Consider the following 14,134-nt stretch of genomic DNA (forward strand, 5'->3'; position numbering starts at 1 on the left):
AATTTTATTCATATAAAGATATCGTTTTATTCATTTACAAACTCAATGATAGAACCAATCAAGGGGGAAAATAACTTTCATAAGTTCTAATATCAATCTATTTGGCAATACAAGAGGAAAAAATGCAACTATAATGATTACATCATTGAGTAATTTGACGAAGTTTGTAAGTCCTAGAATTGTGACCTTTAGAATGACAATGATTACATCTTAATTAACTACTTTTAGCTTCACCTATGGATGGAATCCTTTGTTTTTTAGGTCTTCCTACTAAATGTTTAAAAATAGGAGGTAATGCTCTAATGCCATCATCTAAAACCTTCCAATTTGAATGGACTAACAGGTTGAACACAACCTATATATGTCGATAACAACGCACTTGAGTAATAATAATTAGATACATAAGAATAAGTATCCATGTTAAGCAGGCGAAGAACAGCAAGCGCATGAGAGCATGGAATTTCTTCAAAATCCCATACTCGACAGTTGCAAGATCCTAAATTAAGCTTTACTAGGAATTGTTTATCATCATCCATTACTGAGTATTCAACGTTGTCAATAGGATAAAACTAATAAATAAAAATGGGAAAAGAAATCAGCACATTATAAACATACCAAACATACCAAATAAATAAATAAATAAAAAGTTGTAGAAATCATCAATGTTAGTGATAGACTTCTATCACAGTCTATCAGTGATAGACAGTGATTGTCACACTGAATATCATTCTCCTATCAATTTTATAGAGAACATTGACCATAAAACTTCTTGATTGTTCATGTTAGTTGCATAATATATTCTCAACTCAATGAGTCAAAATTGTTTTCATTGGCAAACTAGTTTTCCTTCGATCATGAAACCATTTTTGCAGAAAACCTTTGATTACATCGAGTAAACTTGCAATAGGTAAGTTTCTATCCTCTTTCAAAATAGAATTTACACACTCTGAAGGGTTTGTTTTCATCATTTCTTATTTTCATCATTTCATACCTTCTTCTTTGAGAATATGCACGTGACCATTTCTCAAATCCTACATTAATAAGGTAACTTTGAATATTTGGAGAACTTGACTCCATAGATTTCATATTAAACTCAAAGTCATCAACAGTATAAGATTTAACATAACTAAAGTAAAACTGATCAATCAAAGGATCCTTGAACAACTTCTTCAAATTTTGTAGAACAGGTTGAACGCACACATAGTACTCAACATTATTAAACACACTTAAAAAACCTTTTGGAATGCTCAAATGTCGATCAGAGACAATGACTAAATGTTCTCTATCCCCTAAACTAGTTTGTATATGTTCAAAAAACCATTTCTATGATACATCATTTTTAGAATCTACACTAGCAAATGCAGGGGGGGGGGGAATATTATTGTTACCATCTAGTGTGGAAGCTGATAGTAAAGTACCACCAAACTTAGACTTCAAAAACGTGCCATCAACAGATATGGTAGGTCTACAGTACCTCCACCCCTCAATAGATTCACTAATACCCATGAAACAAAATTTAAAATGTCTATTTTCATTAATCTTTAAAGCATTGTATGTTCCTGAAAAAAAAATGAAAATAATTATATTAGTCACAATGGTAACAAATCAATCGTTGTCTGTTATTGGTAGATAGACAGTATAAATGTCTATTACAGTCTAACTACAATACACAATGATATAAATTTCTAAGAAGAAAACTTCATTTGTAATAATATCTGGATTCATTTCTTTCAATCTTTCAAAAAACTGTGGAATCAAGCTATATGATTCAGTTGCATCATCATTTAATGATCATAATATATGTTCTTTTGCCCTCCAAGCTTTTTGATAACTAATATTAACACCAAGCTTAGTACGAGCCTTATGAACAATATCTCCAGGAAGGGAGTGATTAGTAGAGATAAACCTAAAATTCTCTTTCAAACAATCCCCAATTACAGATGAAGAAGCTTGCCGATGACAACTTTGAAATGTATTCATTGAACAATTATGGTCAGAAACATACTTTCTAAGCATCCATAGCTCACTTTTTTTGTATTGAGATGCCCGAATATACCATTGATAGCCTTCTTGCAGACATTTCAAATCAAGCGACTTTGAATTTGACCGTGTATTCCTGAACTGAAAATTCTCATTCACTACTATTACATAAAAGTACTTAGATAGTATTTCTTTACTTCCAAATACATCTTTTTCCTTCAAATCATCATTAAAACCAACATTTTATATAACTTGATCATTTAAAGAACTAGAAGAAGAACCTAAACATAGCAATCTATCACCACCTCCACCATTAATACCACTACAAGATCCTTCTACAGAATACTTCTACAGAATGATTACTAACATGAGCAACTAAAGGATGCCAAGTTCCTAAATCTTTAGCTAAAGACAAGTACAAAATGACATCCTTATCTTTCTTTATTTGGAATACAAATTAGATTGAATATTAGTTTGACCAAAATCCAACAATACTGATAAATCTATTGAAACATCCAACTGAATTTCATCCAATATCAAACTAACTAAACTATTGAAGTCTATCATATGATCAATAAAAACTTCAGCAACACTATGATTCTTATAAGAATTGTAATGAGTCCACTGTCCACCATAAAAAATGACTACAGAAATATTAACCATAGTATCAATTTACTGCAATAAAAGAAAAAGAAGAAAGAAAGATGTTAATATGTACATAGCTCTATAACTTTATATTAGTGATAGATAATGATAATGATCTATCAATGTTTATCAGTGCAAAACTCTATTACTGATAGACAGTGATAGAATTTAATCACTGTCTATCAGTGATAGACAATGATAGAGCTCAATCACAGTATACCACTAGTGATAAAGCTCAATCATTGTTATAGAGAGTGATAGAGCTCTATAATTGTCTATCACTAATAGAAAGCGATAGAACTCTATCACGGTCTATTACTGGTAGAGCTCTATCACTTTGTATAACTGATAGACAATGATAGATATCTATCATAGGTAGAGAAATGTTCACATTCATACATATTCACACAAAAAACTATCTATTTACACAACAACAAATAAAAAATAAAGAATAATAAAGTGATAGAGTGGTGGATTTCTATCACTTTCTATCTATCAGTGATAGAGCTCTATCATTTTATATAACTGATAGACAGTGATAAAGATCTATCAGTCTATCAGTGGTAGAGAAATGTTAACATCCATATATATTCAAAGATCCATAAATGAAGAAAAATATATGATATACATTACTGCAATAAAAAGAAAAGAAGATTTTATAAGAAAGATGTTCATATGTATATAGCTCAATAACTTTATATAAGTAATAAACAGTGATAGAGCTCTATCACTCTCTATTAGTGCAAAGCTCTATCATTGTGAATCACTGATAGACGGTGATAGCGTGTTATCACTGTCTATCAATGATAGACAATAATATAGCTCAATCAAAGTATATCGCTGATAGACAATGATAAAGCTCAATCACAGTATATCAACTAGTCATAGAGCTCAATCACTGTTATAGAGAGTGATAGAGCTCTATAACTGTCTATCACTGATAATTCTATCACTTTCTATTATTGATAGAGCTCTATCACTCTCTATCAGTGGTAGAAAATTGTTCATATTCATACATATTCACACCTAAAACTACCTATATGCATAACAACAAATAAAAATTAAAGAATAATAAAAATTAACGAAAGATTGAAAAGAACAAAAATATAACAACCAAATTGATAGAATTCTAACATACTAAAAATCTAAAAAAGAAAAACAAGAAGAAGAATGAAGGCTACATCATATGAATGATCTGAAATCCTAGAAAATAAGGGAAGAGAATAACAAGAAGAAAGAGCACAGGACAAAAGAAAAGAAATGCGGGAGAGTGAAGAATCCATTATCAATAATGGACGAAGGATAGAAGAATCCATTATCAATGGAGAAGAAGCCATCAACGGACGCGTGCAGAAAAGCAAGAAAGAAATGTAGACCTACAAGCGCATAAAATATAAGAAAAAAATCCTACCGTGATCGAGGAAGAAAGTATTCGATGGAGAAGATTGGCGAGGAAGTAGATCGGCAAGGAAGAAGATCACGACGTCGAGGAGGAAGATTGGCGAGGAAGAATATCACGGCATCGGATGAAGAACGGCGAGGAAGATCGTGAAATTGGAAAGAAGAAAACACGATGGTTAAAATTTAAAAAAGGGAAACTAAGATAACGAGACAAACGAAGGGTATTTTTGGTAATTTGAAACAAAGGAAACTTGGAATATTTTTTTTGCTATAAATCGTAAATAGTTTTTTTTCCTATTTATAAGAATTACCCTTTCCTTTTTCTACTTAAATTCCAAATCCTCTTCCAAAAAAAAATTAATTCCTGCAGAACTCCAAATTTCTTAAAATCTTTAATCCTTAACTAAATAAAATAATCCAATTTCCTTCTCCTAATTCATAAATTAAATTTTGGATCCAAACTCCAAAATCAAAGGGAATAAGAATTTAAAATTACAATTTTTTCTAAATAAATTAATCCAATTTTTCCCTCAACTTAAATCAAAATTCCAAATCTTTACAAATATCATTTAAATTAATTGTCCTGTCTCCTAAATGCAAGTATTTTTAGCCCCAATTTATCAAAATAATACCCAAATATTTCAAAATAATTTAATGAAAATTACCTGAAAAATTCGGGATGTCACATTCTTCCCTTCTTAAGAAACTTTTGTCCTCGAAAGTTATACATCAAAACAAAACTTTGCATACTAAATCTTTACCTTCTCCTTTTGTCCCCAACTGCCTTCATCGATCATAATGGAGAAGCTCCTCAACTTTCATGGCCCATTCATATTTCCTCTTCATTCAAGCAATGTCTCCAAAATCACAAAATTAAAGCAACTACCTTCAACTTCAGTTTAGGGCTGATTAGTTCTACATATCCTAATCAACTCCGTACAACCTCCATATGGGCATCAAACTCAACCAACTCATTTATACCTAAGACAACATCAAAAGCTTATGTGCCTGAATCTTCATCTACACCTAACTTTCCCTTTCATGCACCAAAATGTTAACTTCAAATAGTGTATGCCAATCAAATATAGCCAACAATAGGGCATAGTAAGAACTTTACGGAATAGTTCATGTTTCTGTGACTTGAACTACTTCTTCCTATCTATAACAACTTTTTGCTATCAATTCAAGTTCTATTCTCAAGTCTATCTCTTATGCCAATTGTGATCTTGAGGGATCTAACTTACTTAATCTTAACATCCATGCATTTCATTTTTTAGTTGGAGCTAGATTACTTTCACATTCAAATCAAATTGAAGACTTCATTGATTCCTTGATCTAAATATTTGTGCCCACAATCGAAATCTCTAAAACTTGCTGATACCTTTTAGCGATTTACCCCCCTTTAACAAAGTCTTATCTCTTCCATTTTTATAGTTTCTGGAAACTATTGTTACCAAACATCTTCACATAAAACATTATTTTCCTCCATCTCCACTTTAATCTGAAAAAGCACTCTTCCAACGGTTGATTATCTGTACTTAGTCTTTTATTTTAAGAATAAGATTTTCTTTCTTTTTTTTTTTTGGGGGGGGGGGGCTAATATTGAGTTCCATAACCAATTGTTTGAGTAAACTATCTTTTCAACCAACCAACACTGAGATCCAAGGTCCCAAATGGTAACAAGAGATTTTTCTTTTACACTAAAACTCATACCTTGTAACCACTCATATCATGTCTTAAAAAATAAAACATACTTATGTCCTTAATCTCAAAACATTTATTTCCCTTGCCTTCTCAAAACAACCAAATATTTCTCAAATACTCTTATTTTCTCTTACCTATATCTTTTCCAAGACCAATAAATCCAAGATGTTTTTTCACTTTCCTAGTGAGATATATCTATATCAAAACATACGACTATTTGTAACCCCTTCACAATTTACAATCCAATTCTTAAATTCAACCTTTAACAAGCTATCCTTCCCAAGTTGATATTGTTTTTAACTTCAAATACCTTTGCTTCCTCTTGGGTCAATTAATTAATCTTGAGCCTTTTCATGGCAACAAAACATAGTTCAGACCCTAGTACCTTAAGAATAATTCAATCCAGCAGCTCGTTTTCCTACCATTTAAAGCCAACTATAATTTCAACCATCTTGGCTTTTCCTTGACCGATCCATCTTACCTTGATCTTGTAACGAGTTCCTCATACTATCGCTTTATACTCTCACTAATAATTCTTCTTCCTTTTAGGCACGTAACATGAAGAACCAAAAACACCATACCTTACTCGGTCCACCAACTTCGACATCAAGAAAGTGATCATGATCTATTTATCCTTTCAAAATTTCTCTAGAAACATTTTGACTCTAATGTCTAGTGATCTTTAATAGAACTAAAGTCTCTTCTTTACCTCTTTCTTATCTTATAAAGCAACTTTAATCTCGTATCTAAGAACGAGTTCCTTGTGATAAAGTTTCTAGTAGCACCACCAATTTTATTTTCTTAATGCAAAACTTAATACGATTCCTCAGTGAATTCCCAACTCGCCTACTTTATTCTACAGCTTAAACAAATACATCATTTTCTTTCTTTCCTGTTATATGTTCATAACATTGCAAAATTTCATCCAGTTTCAATAGCTTTGAGCAAAAATATATGTCCATTTCTAACAGTCCTTCCATGAAATAAACGAGCGCCAATTGGCCTTATAATAATTTTCTTCCTTTCCATAATACCCAAACAAAATAGCCATCTCATACTAACTTCTTTCCGATCGTTAAACTAGTAAGAACAATCAATCCGTACATAAAGCTTTGACATGAAGGCTTTTAAACACATTTTTAAAATCCTTAAAATCCTTAATCATTAACCAAATAAAATAATCCAATTTCTTTCTCCTAATTATAAATTAAATTTTGGATCCAAACTCCAAAAATAAAAGGGATAAAAATTTTAAACCATGATTTTTCCTAATAAATTAATCCAATTTTTCCCTCAAATTAAATTAAAATTCCAAATCTTTACAACTATCATTTAAATTAATTGTCCTATCTCTCAAATTCAATTTTTTTTAGCTCCAATTTATCAAAATAACGCTCAAATATTTCAAGATAATTTAATGAAAATTACCTGAAAAATTCGGGATGCTACATTATCTATAAGATCATGTAGTAATTCCTTAACGATCACTTAGAAAAATTCTATACGATCGTTTAGAAAATGTTAAACGATCACTCAGACTACTCTTAGTGATCATATAGAATTACCAAACAATCGTTTAGAAAATATTAAATGGTTATTATATAATCTTCAACGATCGTTTAGAAAATCTTCAATGATCGTTTAAGAAAACCTAGGTGATCATTTAAAAATTCTTATTTATACTTATATTGTCTTTTTTGGATCAGAATATGGATCTCTTATCAGTACACGTGCATCATAAGTTGTAGTCGGAACTTGATCTGTGCAAGTATCGATTCATAGTGGTTGATTCCAGCTTCACGGTATACAACATTTCACGTCATTGTTGAAGTTACTCTTCATTCAACTTTATATTTACGTATTGCTTTGCACTAGGATGCAATTATGGAGCCAGAAGGAATTGCTTCTAAGATCCGACAAGAAGGTGTGAAAATGGACGATGAAAAGTGGTAGACTGGTTGGATCAGGAAGCACATATGAGGTTTTGGGCAGGCTCATCTTACTTTATTGACTATATGCTAGGACAATATGAAGAATACAAACCAACATAGATGCCAATTGACTTCTTATTTGGTCCAATCAACATCAAACAATATTGGCTCATGCTTGCCATCAATCTAGAAATGTGCACTATCTATGTAATTGACTCTATGCCTAACTACATCGGTAGAGACATGGAGCGTTCATACCATGCGATGAAATGAATGATGATTATGAGGTTATAACACTTAGTTTTTCATGGTAGAACCCAAGTGTAAGTCCAACCAGAGTCCTGATAAGCCCAGGGTCGAACTCAGGGATTGCTTACAATTATGTGATGAACTGCTACTCAGATCTTAATACAAATGAAATGTTCACACAAATAGTCGATTTTTGGTTTTATTCTAAGTCTAAATTTTATGTGTTGAAGGTTGTGCTTCAAGTGAAACAGTGTGAGCGGTGGTTGTGGATACTAGCATGCAATGAAAGGGTTGAGAAAAATTTTCACCAAAACTCCCTAAGCAATTAGATGAGTTATGCGTTGAAGCAGTGCACTCGATATACGACCAACACTTTTCAGTGTATTTAGCCACACTACCCTATCTCTAGGATGTATGTGGTGAGTACAATATGCAAAAGTCATACTTATTTCTAAGGAGCATCTCCTTTTGTTTTACGAATTCTAAATCTGAATTCTTTCAAATTTAGATTCAATTTACTTAGAATAATCTTTCGACTTATTCAAGTGAAGCAAGTGGGCACACATAAAACAAGTGATCGCATAATTCTTTTGTTGCTTAGTTCATGTTGGTTATATACTTCTCAACCCATAAAGTAATTTAGCTACTCATGATGGTGATAGAAGTAATGAACAAAGAATAAGATAAACAGGTATTCATATTGCATATATGAATTCTTCAATGTTAACGATACAACATAAATACACTGTAAAATAATGGAAGGGATAGAGAATAAAGTCGTGGTGTGCAATGTCTTGCTCCCTCCGGCTTTTATGTTGACTACTTCACTTAAATATCGAACAATGGGACTTCTCTTCTTCCACACGAGACCTAGGTTCTCACCAAGGTGTTTTTATTGTTGAACAAGATGGATTCTTACCAGAGTTTTCTTCTCAGAAGTTGAGAAGAAACACAATATTATCTGTACACCAATCGAATAATGCAGATGAGAAGAAAAATAATATCGCCAACACATGAAGTAAATAATGAAGATGAGAAGAGAAATAATATCAATCACTCTAAGCTACCAAAATCAAAACAAAGAAATGAAATGAAAGATGAAAATAAACATACATGCGAAAGAGGTTTTCGTTCAAATAGATTTAAAGAACTAACTATTAAACAAAGGGTAGCAATGTTTGGGTGAAAGGTTGTGTTTTATCGTAAAAAGTAGATTTAAATAACTATTGAACAAAGGGTATTATTGGCATATATTTGGAAACCAAGGGTAAAATAGAAATGTAAAGATTCTCCCCATTTTGCCTCATATATATATAGTATATATAGTATAGATAGAAAGGTCACGCTTATCCAAAGAAACGTAATAAATCAGCGGTAATTTAAAAAGTATGCCTCAGTTGAGTACGTTTAGTGTTGTTTACTTGTGTTTTTTACCTATACTAACATCTAGAATCCACTTCCAAATCTATAATAAAAAACCGTAAATTGACTGAAGAGTGGAAGGTGCTCAATTCAATTGCATTTAAGAATTGTGTCAATGAAATTATGCTGATATCATTATTGTTACCATTAAGATTATTGTTATTGTTACTATTACAGTATGAGAATTATAAATTTGTGACATTTACAGTTACTGTATTATTTGACTCTAAACGATAAAGGTAATGATAACATTGATGTGATAGATTCATAATTTAAACGGTATCAAAAGTAATCCAATTACGTTTGCAATTATGGCTCATTATGATTGATCTATCAATGAAATCTCATTAAGATTGCACCAATTTTCATTATGGGTTGGTAAATGTGGCCTAGTAATAGTATTTAAGGAGGATCAAAGTGAACTTAATGTTAGCTCTCAAAAAGAGCTACTTTTATGCCTTTAATTTATCCTGCTTGTTATGTATAATGTGTTTAAATGATTATAATTGTAGATTCTTGAGCAAATCATGCATTCTGGAGTGATACAGGCCATTTGGGATTAATTCGAAGATATTAAAAGTCATCTTGTGCTTCTGAGGTTTCAAACAGAAGAGAAAATGACCAAACATCCTCTAAGTGAGAGGTAGCAACGCCATACTCAGCACAACATTTGGCGCTCTTCACAGAAGGCTGAAAATAGAGCACAACATTGCGGTACTATCGCACGATTAAAAAAATTGCTCCTCGATATTTTGCTCGTAAGTTTTTATTCGAGTGGCTGTTTTGGGCGAATAATCACTCATTTTCTTTGTTTTTTCGTCCTCTATCTATATGTAGCATTAGATTTTAGATTTTCTTTCATCTTATTTCTATAATCAAAGATTGTAGCTTCCTAATCTCTTCTTCTCTATGGATTGTTGAGGCTAGTGTGCTTTTTTTCTAGTTTTTAGAGTAAGGAACTTATGTAGCTTTGTGAGAACTCTTTTATTTGAACTTAATGCATCTTGATTTATGGTTCTTTTGAACCTCGTTGGATTTTGATTCATGTTTTATATATGGATTGATGCCCCTACCCATAGACATATGTCTTAACTATAGATTCTAAACTTGTGTGTTCTTTAATTGCTCGTCTGGCTTAAATCGCTCAAGTAGCAAAGGTCGAATCGTATGCTAAGGAATATATCCATACACCTTAAAATACATGTTAGGCCTAGGTTCAAAAATAAATTTGGTTGATTAATTGGGCTTACTCTACTTGATTAATCACACAATGAAATCTTTAACTTAATGCAAGTGTGTTAGTTCTAAATGATTGCTATCAAATCCAATAAAACTAAGGCATTTAGTTTCATTAGGACTTAGGCTTTAATTGATAATTAGGGTGTTTACTTGGTTTAACTCAACGAGTTTGGTTGTTTGTAATGTTGACAAGTTGGTTGAGCCAAGTAAGTCGCTGTGCACACGTAAATCGTATGCAGTTTTAATTAAGAGCATTCGATGATCAAAACTGCATAGGTACCCTTTCTTACTCCTAGAACTAGTATTTCTAGTTTGAGATTATGTTTGACCGCTATCTTTTATTTTCTTGCCTTTATTTACTGCACTAATGACTCTTCCCACACAGCCCCTATTTAAGAAATTGATTTAATGAAACTCATACTACTGTTTTCTTACAAATCCATCCAGAGCCAATATTGCTACGTTTTAGTAATTATAGTACAGTTCGGTAATAAAAATTCCATTTGACCCATGGAAGTATGCTAACGACGGCAAATTCTTCTACCATCACTTAGTCAACTGTACTTAAAAAAATAGTATTTAACAATATTGTGAGAATGGAGTGAGAACTTTGTGTCAGGGACTATAGAGCACAACAAATCCCTCAATTTGAAAATGTGTTAATAAATTTTTAAATTTTCGAATGAGATAACTCTTGGTTGTTAACATATATATATATCATTAGGTTGGTTGAGCTAAGGCTTTAATTCTATATTTAATAGGTCTTTAATCCATTCAAAATTGGTCAAATTCACTGTCTATTAGATAAAAAAAGAATAGAAACATTCCAATTATAAACAAAATTAGAAGGTAATTTCAATTTATATCCTTGAACTTTAGGTGTTATATCAATTTAAATCCTAAACTAATAATTGTATCGATTCAAACTCTAAACTTTGGAGGTTGTATCAATTTAAACCTCAACTAATAATTGTATCGATTTAGACCCTAAACTTTTATAAGTGTATCAATTTAAACCCTAAACTTTCATAATTGTATCAACTTAGACCCTCCAATATATTTTATTTGGATATACTTATAAATTTTAAGGTTTAAATTGATATATTTATAAAAATTTAATGTTTAAATTAATACAACTATGAAAGTTCAGAGTCTAAATTGATACAATTATTAGTTTGAGGTTTAAATTGATACAACTCCCAAATTTCAAGACTAAAATTGATACAACTCCTAAAGTTTAAGGTTTATATTATTACAGTTCTTAGTTTAAGGTTTAAATTGACACAACCCAAAGTTTAGATGTATAAATTGATATTTGCCAAATTAAAACTTATGTCTAGGAGAGCACATACATTTTAAAAATTTTGAATAAGTCAAAGATTTATTAGATACAAAATTGAAAGTTCAATGACTTATTAGATATTACATAGCATAAAATTTCATCGTAAAACTTGGCGTTGGAGGAGTAGCTATTTCAAGATAATGTCTCTTTGGGTTTACTTATAAACCAATGAAATTAAATAAAACTAAAATAAATAAATAAATATATTTTAATTTCATTAGTTTTTTTGGATAATTTATTCTCTTAACAACTCTTGAAAATAGATTTTTTACCACTTTAAAAAAGATTTTACACCATATAAATTGAAATTGAGTTGTTGATCTCAATTCAATATATGAAGATAGTTAAATCAATTTTTTACATATTAACATTTCACTTTATTTTAGAACAAAAATTTAAATAAATGATCCGAGCAACCCAAACCAACCCAACCCAATCCAAATGTTTCATGATTGGTTTAGGTCGAACATGAAGATTATTTGGATTGTATAAATTTATAACCCGAATAATTGGATTGAGTCTAAAATATTCTTCAACCCAATCCAACTCAATCTACGAACCCCTAGAAATGATCATTATCAACTTCCAAATTCTTTGAAGTTTCTAAAATCATTGGCCCTAATTTCCAACTACTCCATTACGCAACTTCAATGAACTTCTCCCCACTGAACAGAGAAAAGGTCAAACAACAAAGCTTCCATCTCTTTCTAAACCAATGACAGGGAGGGACTAACATTCACCTTCAACAATGATGACTAGCCGCTGCTTTCAATTTCAAAAATTTTCACCCTCTTTATCGACCGTCGACGAAGAGCACAGTGACCTTCTGCCCCCATTTCAACATCTTTTGCTTCAAAATGTGAGAGATCAAAAACTGCCATGAATTTTTACTAACCCGACCTGACCCATTGTTTATTTAACCCAACTTAATAACTTTTCAAATTTTTTTCCTATTTGGCACTTTTTTTTGGCCAACTCAACTGACCATTAACCCTAATGTAACAACGTGGTCTATTTTTTAAGCTTTATTAAAAGTGTAGGGACTAAAATTGAACCATTGAAAGTACATTAACTAAACATCAAAGTGTAAGGATTAAAATTAATAACAAAAAGTTAAATATCTACTCCCAAGGTTTCATCAAAACTTTACCTTAAATCTTAAGAAACTTTCACCTTAGATTTTTGGTTTTAAAAAAAAAACGTGCAACTAATGATATATATATATATATATGGTATGTAACGGATAAAATTGAAACAATCAAATTAGAGTTATGTTTTGTGTAATTGTTTTAAATTATAAAATTGCTTGAAAGACTTTCAAGTATAGCAAAATGTCACTATCTATTGGTGATAGACGATAGATTCTATGTCAGTCTATCAATATCTATCACTAACAAATAGTGACATTTTGTTATATTTGTAAACTATAAAGCACAGCTACTTCATGTGAAACAAAAAATCAATATCAGTATCAAACACGTATCGAATACTGATACTTCTAAATACTTCCCAGATACGTATACGACACACAATTTGACGTATTTATTTCTATGTGTACTTTTTTTTTAAGAAAAAAGACAAACAACTCATCTAATCTTTCCCAATCTAAAATTAGGCAACTTATTTACTCGAGTCCAAAACTAAAAGAAAAAAAAAAAATAACGTACCAAACTCTAGACTAGAATCATCTAATCTCCATCTTCACATTTGAGTCCCCACAAAGTCCAAAATATAAATCATTTAAATATCTTCAACAATTCAATGAAGAAGTTCTTCGTTTATCTTCATACTTCTCCCTCTAATCTTCTTCTTCTTTGCACTATGAGTCACTTTTCTATTGCATTTTATTAACTATTGTACTTCAATATCTTAGATGTTACCTTTTTTGCATTGTATTCCAATGTTGGTATTCTATTTTGTGTCATTGTTATTAACTTGTATGCTAACTTTATCTATATCCTAGATTTTTTTAAAGAAAAAGAAAATAAAAATGTATTTTCAACGTATCAATATCCTCGTTATTTAGAAATATATAGATTAAAAATATACATATATAATAGTGATGCATCCTTAGACGTATCCGTATCTTAGTTTTTTAGAAATTGACAAATCACCGTATCCAATCGTATCCGTATCGTATAGTATTAGTATTATTAGTATTAGTATTAGTATTAGTATTACGTTATTTTCTTGTTACAACAACTTGTGGATTAATAAGAGA

The 14,134-nt window shown here is 30.9% G+C and overlaps 1 long non-coding RNA gene across 1 annotated transcript; it reads right to left on the reverse strand.

Annotated features, from left to right (window-relative positions):
- Window positions 1-1,213: 1,213 nt before the first annotated feature.
- Window positions 1,214-4,173, reverse strand: LOC150033304 (uncharacterized). The gene is made up of 2 exons (XR_016523741.1): window positions 4,037-4,173; window positions 1,214-1,559 (listed from the first exon to the last, which is right to left on the reverse strand). It is a non-coding gene; the product is annotated as an uncharacterized LOC150033304 (long non-coding RNA).
- Between the last annotated feature and the right edge of the window lie 9,961 nt (window positions 4,174-14,134).

Source organism: Benincasa hispida, chromosome 10, assembly GCF_027475165.1.
Source record: "Benincasa hispida cultivar pf3 chromosome 10, pf3_genome.v1.1, whole genome shotgun sequence".
NCBI classification, from domain to species: domain Eukaryota; kingdom Viridiplantae; phylum Streptophyta; class Magnoliopsida; order Cucurbitales; family Cucurbitaceae; genus Benincasa; species Benincasa hispida.